At 37.1% G+C, this 11411-nt stretch overlaps 1 long non-coding RNA gene across 1 annotated transcript; it reads left to right on the top strand.

Moving 5' to 3' along the window:
• Positions 1-9449: 9449 nt before the first annotated feature.
• LOC141367333 (uncharacterized) lies at positions 9450-10042 on the top strand. The gene is made up of 3 exons (XR_012371680.1): positions 9450-9605; positions 9678-9818; positions 9899-10042. It is a non-coding gene; the product is annotated as an uncharacterized lncRNA (long non-coding RNA).
• Positions 10043-11411: the final 1369 nt, after the last annotated feature.

The raw sequence follows: 11411 nt of genomic DNA, 5'->3' as shown, positions 1-11411 counted from the left end.
AAGCTGTATACTCAAGAGCCCAGTGTACCTCCCTGTATACTCACCTGTACGCCCAAAGCCAGGAGCCCAGTGTACCTCCCGGTATACTCACCTGTACGCCCAAAGCCAGGAGCCCAGTGTACCTACCTGTATACTCGACTGTACGCCCAGAGCCTAGTGTGCCTACCTGGCCCAGTTACCTGTGTTCCATCCCGCTAAGGCCTGACAGGGAGGCTGCAGAGAACCACGAAGAGGGAGACAAGGTTAAGGATATTCAACCCAAATCACATGTGGACAGAGAAACTACAGGACAGGCTAAGAAGACTTACCTGTGGTCCCCGTGTGAGTCAGAAGCGACTCAGAGCCATCCAAGTTCCAGTACTTATCTTTTTAAGAACCCCCTTTACCCTTCCCCTTTTTAATTTTTAATAAAGATTGTTATATTTTATTCTGTTTCTCGTCTGTTTGGTCATTGGGGCATTTTGGGACCTCCTCGGGGTGGAAACTGAGGGAGGGGCGTGACTCACTTTAGAGGTGGTCCGCTCCGACCTATGACACTTGTCTACATCACCAATCACAAGTAAACTGTTGCCTACAATCCGAGTGTTTTTTGTAGTCCTTGAATGTTGGAGATGATAACTCGAATCATGGTTTTCTTTGTGGTATGTACTTTTTGAATATCGTTGACATGTACTAATACACACCTATACACAAAAGGATGTTTAAAAACGTGTATCTCATAATAGGTGCTCTTTAAACATTTACATGTGACCAGATGTTACCTGTCAGGAATTTCTTAAATCATATGTGAGCTCTGTAGATTCCCCTTAAAAGGATTTAAGTCTCCTGATTTGAAAGAATAAGTCTTGGCAAGTTTGCAAATGAATTCTATCCTGGTATATTACAAATGAATTGGTGAGGGGTGCACATTTGCTTTAAAAATATGAAATCATCCTCACTGTGTAACAGTACATGACCCACTATGTAAATATTGGTAGGCGTCAGTACTTTAATGGTAAAGGACTGCATTTATATAGCACTTTCATAGACCAATGGCCATCCAAAGTGCTTTACAATTTTGCCTCATATTCACCCATTCACTCTCTCATTCATACACCGACAGCGGTGTCACCCACGCAAGGCGCCATCCAGCTCGTCGGGAGCAGCTGGGGTTGGGTGTCTTGCTTAAGGACAACACTTGGTCAGGTGGAGCCGGGGATTGAACCAGGATGAGGTAATTAAATATGCTATCATATCGTCTACCCACATGACGATTGATGGGACAATATGAGACTATCTGCAGGCTTGTGCACAATTCAGAATTTCAGAATTAGCCTCCATTCAATTCATGAATTGGAATTTGAATTGAAATGACTCCCCCCTTCAGGAAGTTGAATTGAAATTGAAATGACAGGAAGTGGAATTAAATTCATGGCAATTCAAAGAAATTCCACAGTCACACAACAGAAAGAATCTCACATTCAGTGTTAGGAAAGTTAATTGTTTGACAACCATTTGAAATACTTGGTTAAAGTAAAGCATTCTGGGAAATAAAGTCATGTTCCATCGTGTTCCACAAAATTACAATAACAAAAAATCAAACTTAATTTTTTTGTTATGTGACTAGAGTTTTTAACATTAATTGCTGGGGAAAAACATTTACTTTTAATGTAATCTGTACAAGTAGTTCAAATTAGTATAATTTATAGAATATGTAATGCAATCATATCTGACAAACTGAAAGCTTCATTTTTAACACTTAATTTACTGTATAATATGTATATGAATTTCTTTGAATTTTTATTGAATTGCAATTCTGCTTCCTTTAATTCAAATTCGAATTGTAATTCTAGATCCTGTTTTTGACATCAATTCAAATTCAAGAATTGAATTGGAATTTAGGAGTCATTCTCAATTCAATTCTGAATTGTGCACAAACCTGACTATCTGAGCGTTGTTTTCTCCATGCGCCCAATTTAAACCATTTACAGCAGTAGCATTATTTGTCATTTTGCTAAAGTTATAGTGAACTACAAACAATCTTCTAACTACTAAACTAGCTACCAGATGCGCGGTGCCATGTTAGCGGAAGTCGGTTGACAAAATGCGGAAGAGCGAAGAATTAAAAAGGGGCGTGGCGGAATAAGGTAAACAGAGGGTATGCATTGACGTCACTTTTCCATGTGACCATGCGAGAGCTCGCCCACTTGAGTGGCAAAACATGCAACAAAATGGCTGGTTTTCATAGCAGCTGCTGTGAAAATGCCAGGAAAACTGACTATTATCAGCTTAAATTAAATTTAGTTGGACTTGATAGCAGAGGTGGACAATACTTAGTTACATTAGACACACTTTCCAAGCATCTGTGCTTTACTAGGATGTTTGTATTGAGAAAAATTTTACTTCACTACATTCTAAAGCATATAATTATACTGTGTATTCTTTAATATTGCATATTCAAATTTATTTAATACCTAATTACATTAAAATTGTGTACTTTTACTTGAGTAAAAGTAGGTTAATGTAGTTAAAAATTAAATGTAAAACAAACACGTGTATTTAGGAAATGTAATAGAATAAAATTATGATAATATTCTTTGGAATGTGTAAAATAGAAATACTTGAAAAATACTTTAAAGTAGAAAGTAAAACCTCTGATAGTGACCCTAGCAACTTGTCAACCCACCTGTGGTCTGTGGATGTTATTGGCAAGAACGATCCATTTACTTCTCCTTTCGATGTTCTTTGGCAGTCTGTAAAACGATAGCTACGAATTCTTGTTAATCTGTTAGTACAGTCTATCGTACAATAGCTGTTTCTCATTTAGAAACGTTTTCCTCGTGGGAAAACATTACTTCACTACATTCTAAAGCATAGAATCATACTGTGTATTATTTAATATTGCATATTAAAATTTATTTAATACCTAATTACATTTAAATTGTGTTCTTTTACTTGAGTAAAAGTACGTTAATGTACTTAAATATTAAATGTAAAACAAAAACGTATTATTTATGAAATGTAATAGAGTAAAAATTATGATAATATGCTTTGGAATCAGGCCCGGTACTAGGCTTGCTGGACTGGGGGGGCAGTCAGAATTTTTGGGTGGGCAGCCATTTCTCTACAAAAATGATTCATACACTAAAATGATGGATGTTTCAATCCAATTTTATTTAGCATCTGTCTTATAATATGTTCTTTTTAGACATTCAAATTTTAAATGTAGATGCACCGCAAATACAATTATTTATAATGTTTATAATGTTATAATGATTACACTTAATGTAGTTTTACACATTAAGTCACAGTTAATGAAGGCCAGCAGGTGTTATGAATGCAAAGCCGGACATATAGCTATATTTTATTAATGTGTACACTGCATTTATTTAATAGATAAATAAAAGCCATCCCTATACCGACCCCTACCCTACACAGTATATGCCTTTATTCTAAATAAACACTTGCTAGGCACTTTATTTTCACTTCTAAAACATTTTCTTCATTTAAAAATAAATGCCTTTCAATGTGACATTGTGATATTTTCAATAATTGACCCTACATGCTGCTATAGCAACCAAGGCCGCCTTAAAGGTGCAAAAGAGGATGTTTGTTTAATACATTTTTGCAATATTACTTGAAACTGTCTTTACTAAATGATAAAAGACTATTTATTAGGTGCATTGAAAGTAATAATATTAATATACGTCATCTGTGCACAAGATAGGGCCTTAAAAACATCAGCCAATTGCTCATGCGGTCATCGCAATTATCATTGGCCCTCTGGCTTGTCAATTAGGGCTGTGTTGAAAAAATCGATTCACCGATTCTGAATCGATTTTCATGTAACTCAGAGGATCGATTTAATTAATAATTAATAACTTAATTGCCGCGTCATTGAATTCACGCATGAGCGCGAGGTGGGAGGACATTAAAACAACTAACATGGCGGTCAGTAACGTAAAGCAAGGGGTTGTTTCGAAAACTACAGAAATACTCAAAGCTGCGATCTACATGTAAAATAATCCACTCATAACAAACAAACGAGTTATTTGTGTCATTTTTATAATAAGCGCCAGTGAATCCACCGCGGGTCTCCAGTGAAACTCTCTCTCTCTCTCTCCCCCTCTGTGCTCATGCAGCCGGTCTGACGGGCAGAGGATTCTTGAGGCGCGCGCAACGGGTCGCCAAATAAAGAGTTCTTCTCGCACATAATGCTAATAGTTGTAAAGTTTTCTGAACTTTAAGCAAGCTAAGACAAAACTCTCGTTACACGTGCGCTGCTGGAGCGATGTAGTTTGACGCCTAATTCGCTTATAGTACAAACATCTTTGATCTGAAAGACGAGTAAGAGACGCAAATGTTAATGTCTAATAGAAAGTAAAGAGCGTCAAGACCTTAAAACAGACTTCATCACATCATAGCACCCATCATAATATCTATATCTAAAGCTCCGTCTCTCATACAGATATTTATCCTGTCTGTAGGTTTGTGCATATATTTATACCAGTTCATTTTACATACTGCCTATTTTAATGTAATGTATGCATAAATACAAAATACAATGCATACTATAGCTTCAATCAGAGCCGGCCCTAGACCTTTGGGGGCCCTAAGCAAAATTTGGTCCGTTTTAAGTAAGGCCTAAAGAAAAGCAACGACTACCTTATGACTATACTGCACATATTATATCTACTATGTTATTTTTTTTTAAATGTGTCTATTAAATTATGTTTTAATTATTCTATGTATACTGTATGTTAATGATCTTTTTTACATTGCTGGTCCTGAGTACATATTTTGTTCTTATGTGGCAACTTGTAGCCTACAGAATGACAATAAAAGACCTTAGGGTGGTCCCGGACAGGGAATATCTTAAGACAGGACTCGGCCTTAGTTTAATTAGAAAACATAACTAATTTTAACAAAAACATTATTTCTGTGGATATTGAGGCAAAACAAAGGGCACTGGTGTATTTTAAGATATGTCAGTGCAAGCTTTTTTCAGTTTGGACAGCTCTTAGCCTACTTTTATTTTAGTCTAGGTCTAGTTTAATTCCTGTCAGGGAAACTGCCCCCTTGAGTTCTTGATTTCAGTTCCATGTTTGATGTCTAACAGGAAAAATATGATGCCACTGACTGAACTGAATGGCAGTGCAGTGCAACAAATACACACGGATGAACTTGCTGAATAAAAAGACTGATAAAGTCATTTTCACTGACCATTAAAGAATCATTTTTAATTGACAGCAGAGTTTAAGAGGAACATAGATTTGTGAATAATAACAATTAACTTGCAAATAATATTAATAATTGAAGATTAACAATTAACATTGCATTCATAACATTAATCTAACAAAGCTGGCTACTGTATGTCATATGCATTGCTATAGTTTAAATATTAAACACTGAACAGTGACATGACATTATACACTTTTGCAAAGGCTAGCAGGTGGTTTAACAACGGTGCGCTGTCTGGACATGTTACCACGCATATGCGCATGAGTTTGTTTACTCTTACACATAAAACACTTTAAATTCAGACGTTTAACAATATAATTACACAAATGACATAAATATGTAGAAATGACAATGGCATACGTGAAATATAAGCGTAACAGAATTAATTTACCATGTTAAACCGTTTAAATATTAATTATTAAGCTTAATAAACCAATTCACGTTATGATGGCAAATATAAGAAAGAGAAGTCAAACAGAACACAGGTTTGGTCATTACCGAAGTCAAATAAGATACACTTACTTCACATTTATGCACAAACACACATAACATTAAAGAAATTGTCCTTAAAGCAACAGCAAAAGTTCGCGTCTGTATCAGCGATCCGGCTCAACTCAACTTTGCGTTCTGTGGGCGGGATGCTCGCCTGCACATAGATCGCGGGCACTGATTGGCTGCTGTGCTGGATGCTGTGTGTCAATCAATCTCGGCAAGAAAGAGATCTTATTAGCGAACTTTCATAATAACTATAATAACAAGTAACAGCCTTTTTAACATTGCCCTAATAATAAATAATTAATATTTATATTTATTTTATGTAACTTTTTATGAATGATTTTTTTCAACCACCATCTAAGTGACTTTAGGGGGCACTCTGCTGGCCACGAGGCCCTTTGCAATCGCAATGGACCTTTAGTGGCTGGGCCGGCTCTGGCTTCAATAGTCTATAAAATTAATAAATCAATTAAAAACAAGATTCTGTCTATCAAGACTTAATCTGTTGTTATCCTCTGGGCATTTTCACTTTAACGTTATTAACTTTAAATTGTCCATATTTTAAAACTCTGGTGAGCAGTTAAAAGCTATAGTGAGTGGCAAATAACTGCAAATTTTTATAATCCAAAAACAATATAAACTGAAAAACATGTATACCAATATACAGTTACCGTGAAATAAAATGACTCATTCCGTGGAATAGATTTTTGGTCATTCCGCGCACCCCTATCTGGCACCATTTCTGGCTTTTTTCAAAAACACAAGATTATCTAAATCTCGAAGATAGGATCAGATCGAATCGAATCGAACAATGATAATCGATTCAAGATCTTGAGAATCGGAATCAAATCGATTCTTGAAATTTGAATCAAAACCCAGCCCTATTGTCAATCACTGCCATTACGATCCTTGTGAGAGACGTGCGCGCTCCAGTAACTTTACACAGGCGACGCATGCGCATAGTGCATGAAACTCCGTCTTAAGTTTCGTTTTTTTTTTATTGTCGATCCTGCTTTCCTCCTCGAATTTGCAACATGGAAGAGAAAAAACCCGAAGTAGGACGCAAAAGAAAGACTTTTTTAAAGCCACTGGGAATAGGAGAAAATTGTCAGAAGAGCGTAACTTAATGTAACCAGAGTCGTTAAACATTTCAACGCTGGAGAGCAATGAAGGAACAGAGGGGTGTCAAGACAGACTTGCAGTTCGCAAAAATTCTTCTCAACAGGTAACAGTGATTATTCTTTCTTTGTGGAATAATTATTGTTGTACTGTTATTCAGGTATATTGACGTTGTTATTGTACTGTAGTTGTAAGGCAGTGACCAGTCTGCTACATGCTAGTTGAAATGGGAGTAAGTTAGCGTCGACTGATCTAACGTTTTAACGTCTTATGTGTTTATTATAATATCATTTCACATAATGAATCCACTGACGCGACACAGCATATGTCGGTGGTAAACAAACACTCGTTCAAAAATTCGTGCACGACTTTTGGAAGGCGTTCCCTAGAAATGAGCTGTGAAGGAGGGAGGCTGTTCTTACGCAGGCCCTCATTTAAAAAAAACTCAGTAACCGAACATCCTCTTTTGCACCTTTAATGCACGGGCTTATCTGGGCTGAAGCCCAGGGGCCTCCGAAGTTCAGGGGCCTCCCATGTTCGAGTTCATGATGAGCTGAAAATGTCATTTTGTTCTGTAACTTGTCAGGTTTTCTGTCAATCACTCTAATTGCTCGTTACATGTCTGCTGATTGGTCCGTTGTAACTTACCGTGAAATAAAATGTCAGATGTAACAGTCAGATTTTTCTATTCCGCTATGTAATTAACTCTTTCACCGCCAGCGTTTTTTTTTAAAGTTGCCAGCCAGCGCCAGCTATTTCATGATTTTCACAAAAGTTTAATGCCTTCCAGAAAATTTTCTTATTCAAATTTATAAACATACAATATACCAAATGAAAGAACAGACCCTCTGCTTTCAAACAACAACAAAAAAACGTTTCATCCTACCTTCAGTGGTCCTTTGTAATCAGCTTTTGAATATGGGTAGGCTTCAGCAAAAACACCACATTTTGGGCAAAAAGCAGAGATCATTCCATTTTTGTGACGGACTTTTCATAGAGATCCCATTCAGAGCGATCTTTAAAACAGACACGGATATGCAGCAGCTTGCCATAGGGCAATACTTCCGGTTTTAAAAAGTTGCGGAAGGGCGCCACCTAGTGGATAATAGCAGTATTGCGGAAAGACGGAAATACTCGTCATTGGCGGGGAAGCGTTTTCTCTTGATTGACGAGATATCTCGTCAATGGCGGGGAAAGAGTTAAGTGTGCAAATTTGTATATTCCAAAAACTATATAAACATAAAGCTTATAAGTTTGGTTCCAAAACGCAATAAACAGCATTTTTGAAAAAAAAAATGAGTTACTGCCAGAATCAGTATTATATCAGGTCAGTACTAAAAAGTAAATTCTTAATTTTATGCAAAATCCAATATCCGCCGTGTTATTCTGTCATCTTTTCTCCCTTTTTTCCCAAAATGCAATAAACACCACTCCCCATTTTCTACAGAATGCCATAAATCCACTCCACAGATTACAGGCAGCGCATCATTCCACGCAATGTAAACAAACAATGGCGGTGCGTCGAGTACACGGAATCCTAGTTTTCCTCATCTACTATGTACTTCCTGATCACCAAACAAACAAAAACAAAATAATACTTTAATAGCATTGATAAACCTGTGATGGTTTTCTGTGACGGGAAAGAAACGTAAGCCATCAACATCTTCTGTCATGATAACACATTGACCCCAGGGGATCTTATGAAAAACTTTCCATAATTTTACTCAAAGTCAACGAAAATCGAGCAGGACCAAACATTTTACAGCTGATAGCTGTGAAAAAAGTTAAGCGACGACATCAAGTATAACCGCAGCAATGACAGTGTTCTTCTTAATATCACAAAGTGTTTTGATTAATGACATTAATGTTTATTTTTTTAATCAGTGTATACCACTAGTCAACTAAATGAATATAACATGGCAAAGATGAATGCACATTTATATAGGCAATTGATTCAATAAATTTATAGCATTTTTAATAAAAACGTCATGGATTTATTGCATTTTGTGGAAAAAATCTTTTTTTTATATTTTTTTATGTTTTTATAACTTAAAGATGCTATGTGAAAGTTTGTAACAGAAAATAGTGGTTTTCATCTTCAACTTTCTTGGTATAGAAAACACGTTTTTACCGAAATTTGTCAAAATGGATTTATTGTGTTTTGGAACCAAACTCTTCATATATACTTTCACACATTTGGTTTTATTATCACCACAAGTTGCTGTGTGTGGTTGTTAAATAAAGTGTCTTGTGTTTATGCTCAAGTAGTGTAGCAAAACCCCAGCCAGACAATGGTGAAGCGTACTGATGTTTCAAAAAGCCTTTATTTTTGTGTTCAGCCGTCAGCCTTTTCTTTAAAAACACAAATCTGCCTTTCTTATGTTACACCTTTTCTTCATGAAACACCATAAGAGCTACAGGGCAGATAAATAACATAAAATCAGCTCTTACGAACATAAACATTAGCCGAAGGCCAACACTAATAAACATATTACAAAAAGATATAAATTACATCCGTCAATATTAACAATGTTAAAAACTTATGTTAACAAACTTTGCATGACACAAGTGATAACACATTTAAACACTTCTTTACAGTTAAATAGATTAACACACGTATTAATACATATGTAGCAGGATTAGGTAAGCTGTGATTGACAGCTATCACCACCTATTAGGGAGTGGCAGTCCCCTTTTAAGCGGCGATTGGCTGCTGCCAGGAATGCATCATGTCCGGCTTTCCCCCTTGGTGTTCGCAACGATGGCGATAGGTGAGCATTGCGTGTAAATGTTAGTAGTTTTAATCTGTTTGTTATTTAAAACTAATGTTGCGTTGGTTTTAGAGCGTTTGTCTATCGTGCTGGTGCCCTTCCTGTACTTGAGTGGGTTAAATGACTGTTTACCCTCAGTTAGCTGTTGTTTACCTGATGTTGGTAAACCTGGGCTGTAAAACTGTAATGTGTCTGAGGTGATACCACTGTTTGGTAAGTGTCCAGCCCAAAGTCGTAAGGTTTGAGTGTATGACATTGTGATTTAGTTTTAATATTATATTTATTCATTTTAGGATTCTCCCTTTTGTTCCACGCCGTGCTTCCTCTGTTGCTGCAGTTTGATTTTCGCGCTGCTGTGTCGTACCGCTGAAACATCACTATCTTTACCGTGGTACCATGGACTGTACACTGTCTGGTTTCTAAGCTTCACTGCAAAATTCTATTTCTCAGTGGAGGATTCACCAGCACATTGAAGCTGGCGTATGGACTTTGCGTTCACGCCGTATGACTTCTTTTTTAGCTCCATTTGCCATTTATTGGTGCGTTTTGCTTTTCTTACAGGAGCTGGAGGTTCCCACGGGCAAAGGATCTTGTAATGGTGGTGGTACAGCGTCAACGGTTGCCGTGCTACACATTTTTGACGTGTATGAGTGTGTGCCCCGAATTCACGGTGTGGTGTGTGAGTGCTTTTTGATAATTTACGCCAGTGATCACTCCTGTGGGAACCTCAGCCCGGTAAGTTGATGTATTGTGTTTTTATTTGTTATGTTGACTGTTGCCAGTCACTGTATTCTTTGCAGAAATTATATTTCTTTTTCTACAGTCGTTTCGTACTTTTGTATAATTTTGTTTTGTGTGATGTTGTGATGTTTTATGTAATCTGTTTTGTGTCGAGAGCTGTGTGTCGAGTAATATCAGTCTATGCCTGTTTTAAGTCATTCTCCTACCTCAATGAAGGTTGTAAAAATAAATTTTATATTTTTGTATTATACCCACGTCTCCTGCTCATTGCTCTTGTTCTGAGGAATGAACTTGTGTGCCTTACCGCCTTTTTGGGTGTAAGGATTATTTCCCTGGGTGTAAGTCCCGGGGTGGCGTAGTCCGAGTTTTATGCAAAATCTTTGCTTTCGTCACGAAGCTTTCCCCCAACCCCCTCGTCATGCCACACATATAAACATTAAACAATCAAACACAGTACCTTGTTCCCGTTCCAGCTAGGTGCTTAAATTATCCATTCATGTATTTGAGAACCTTTTAGACCGACCTTTACGATTTCAGAGCGTTTTCAAACAGCATGCGCTCTTTCCTTTTCCGAGTGTGCGTCTCACTAATTGGTCCCACCTTTCTAGGTGCGAAATTAACGTTCCACTAGGGGGCGGGATTAAAGGACTCATTACAAACACCAAGGAGTCTAAATAAAAGGAGCTCAGAAAAATTTCCTTATTTTCTCTTAGAGTTAGTTACACTCCCACCAATCATGAGTGACTAATGGAACATACACAAACTACATTAAGCACGAATGATTTCAACTGAAAATTGCTTTCCCAAAGCCTGTATAAGAACAAAGACAACTTATGCCAAAGTTGTAAACTTAACAGTAACTATGTAATATTATGCACTATAGAGGGAAGGAGCAGATTTAGCTAGACTCCAGCAACAGAACAAGCTTCTGGATAGGGCGCTCAACTTCTGACAACTTGTGAAGATGCTCTCCTTTCTTTCCAAGCTTACTGTCACCAAGCTGGAGTTTAACTCTCCGTACTAGTCCATCTTTGTCAGTAGTGGTTTCTGAAACTCTACCCAATC

The sequence above is a fragment of the Misgurnus anguillicaudatus genome, chromosome 10, assembly GCF_027580225.2.
Source record: "Misgurnus anguillicaudatus chromosome 10, ASM2758022v2, whole genome shotgun sequence".
Classification (NCBI taxonomy): domain Eukaryota; kingdom Metazoa; phylum Chordata; class Actinopteri; order Cypriniformes; family Cobitidae; genus Misgurnus; species Misgurnus anguillicaudatus.
The sequence above is the reverse complement of the archived record's forward strand: the minus strand, read 5'-3'. Positions and strand labels throughout refer to the sequence as shown.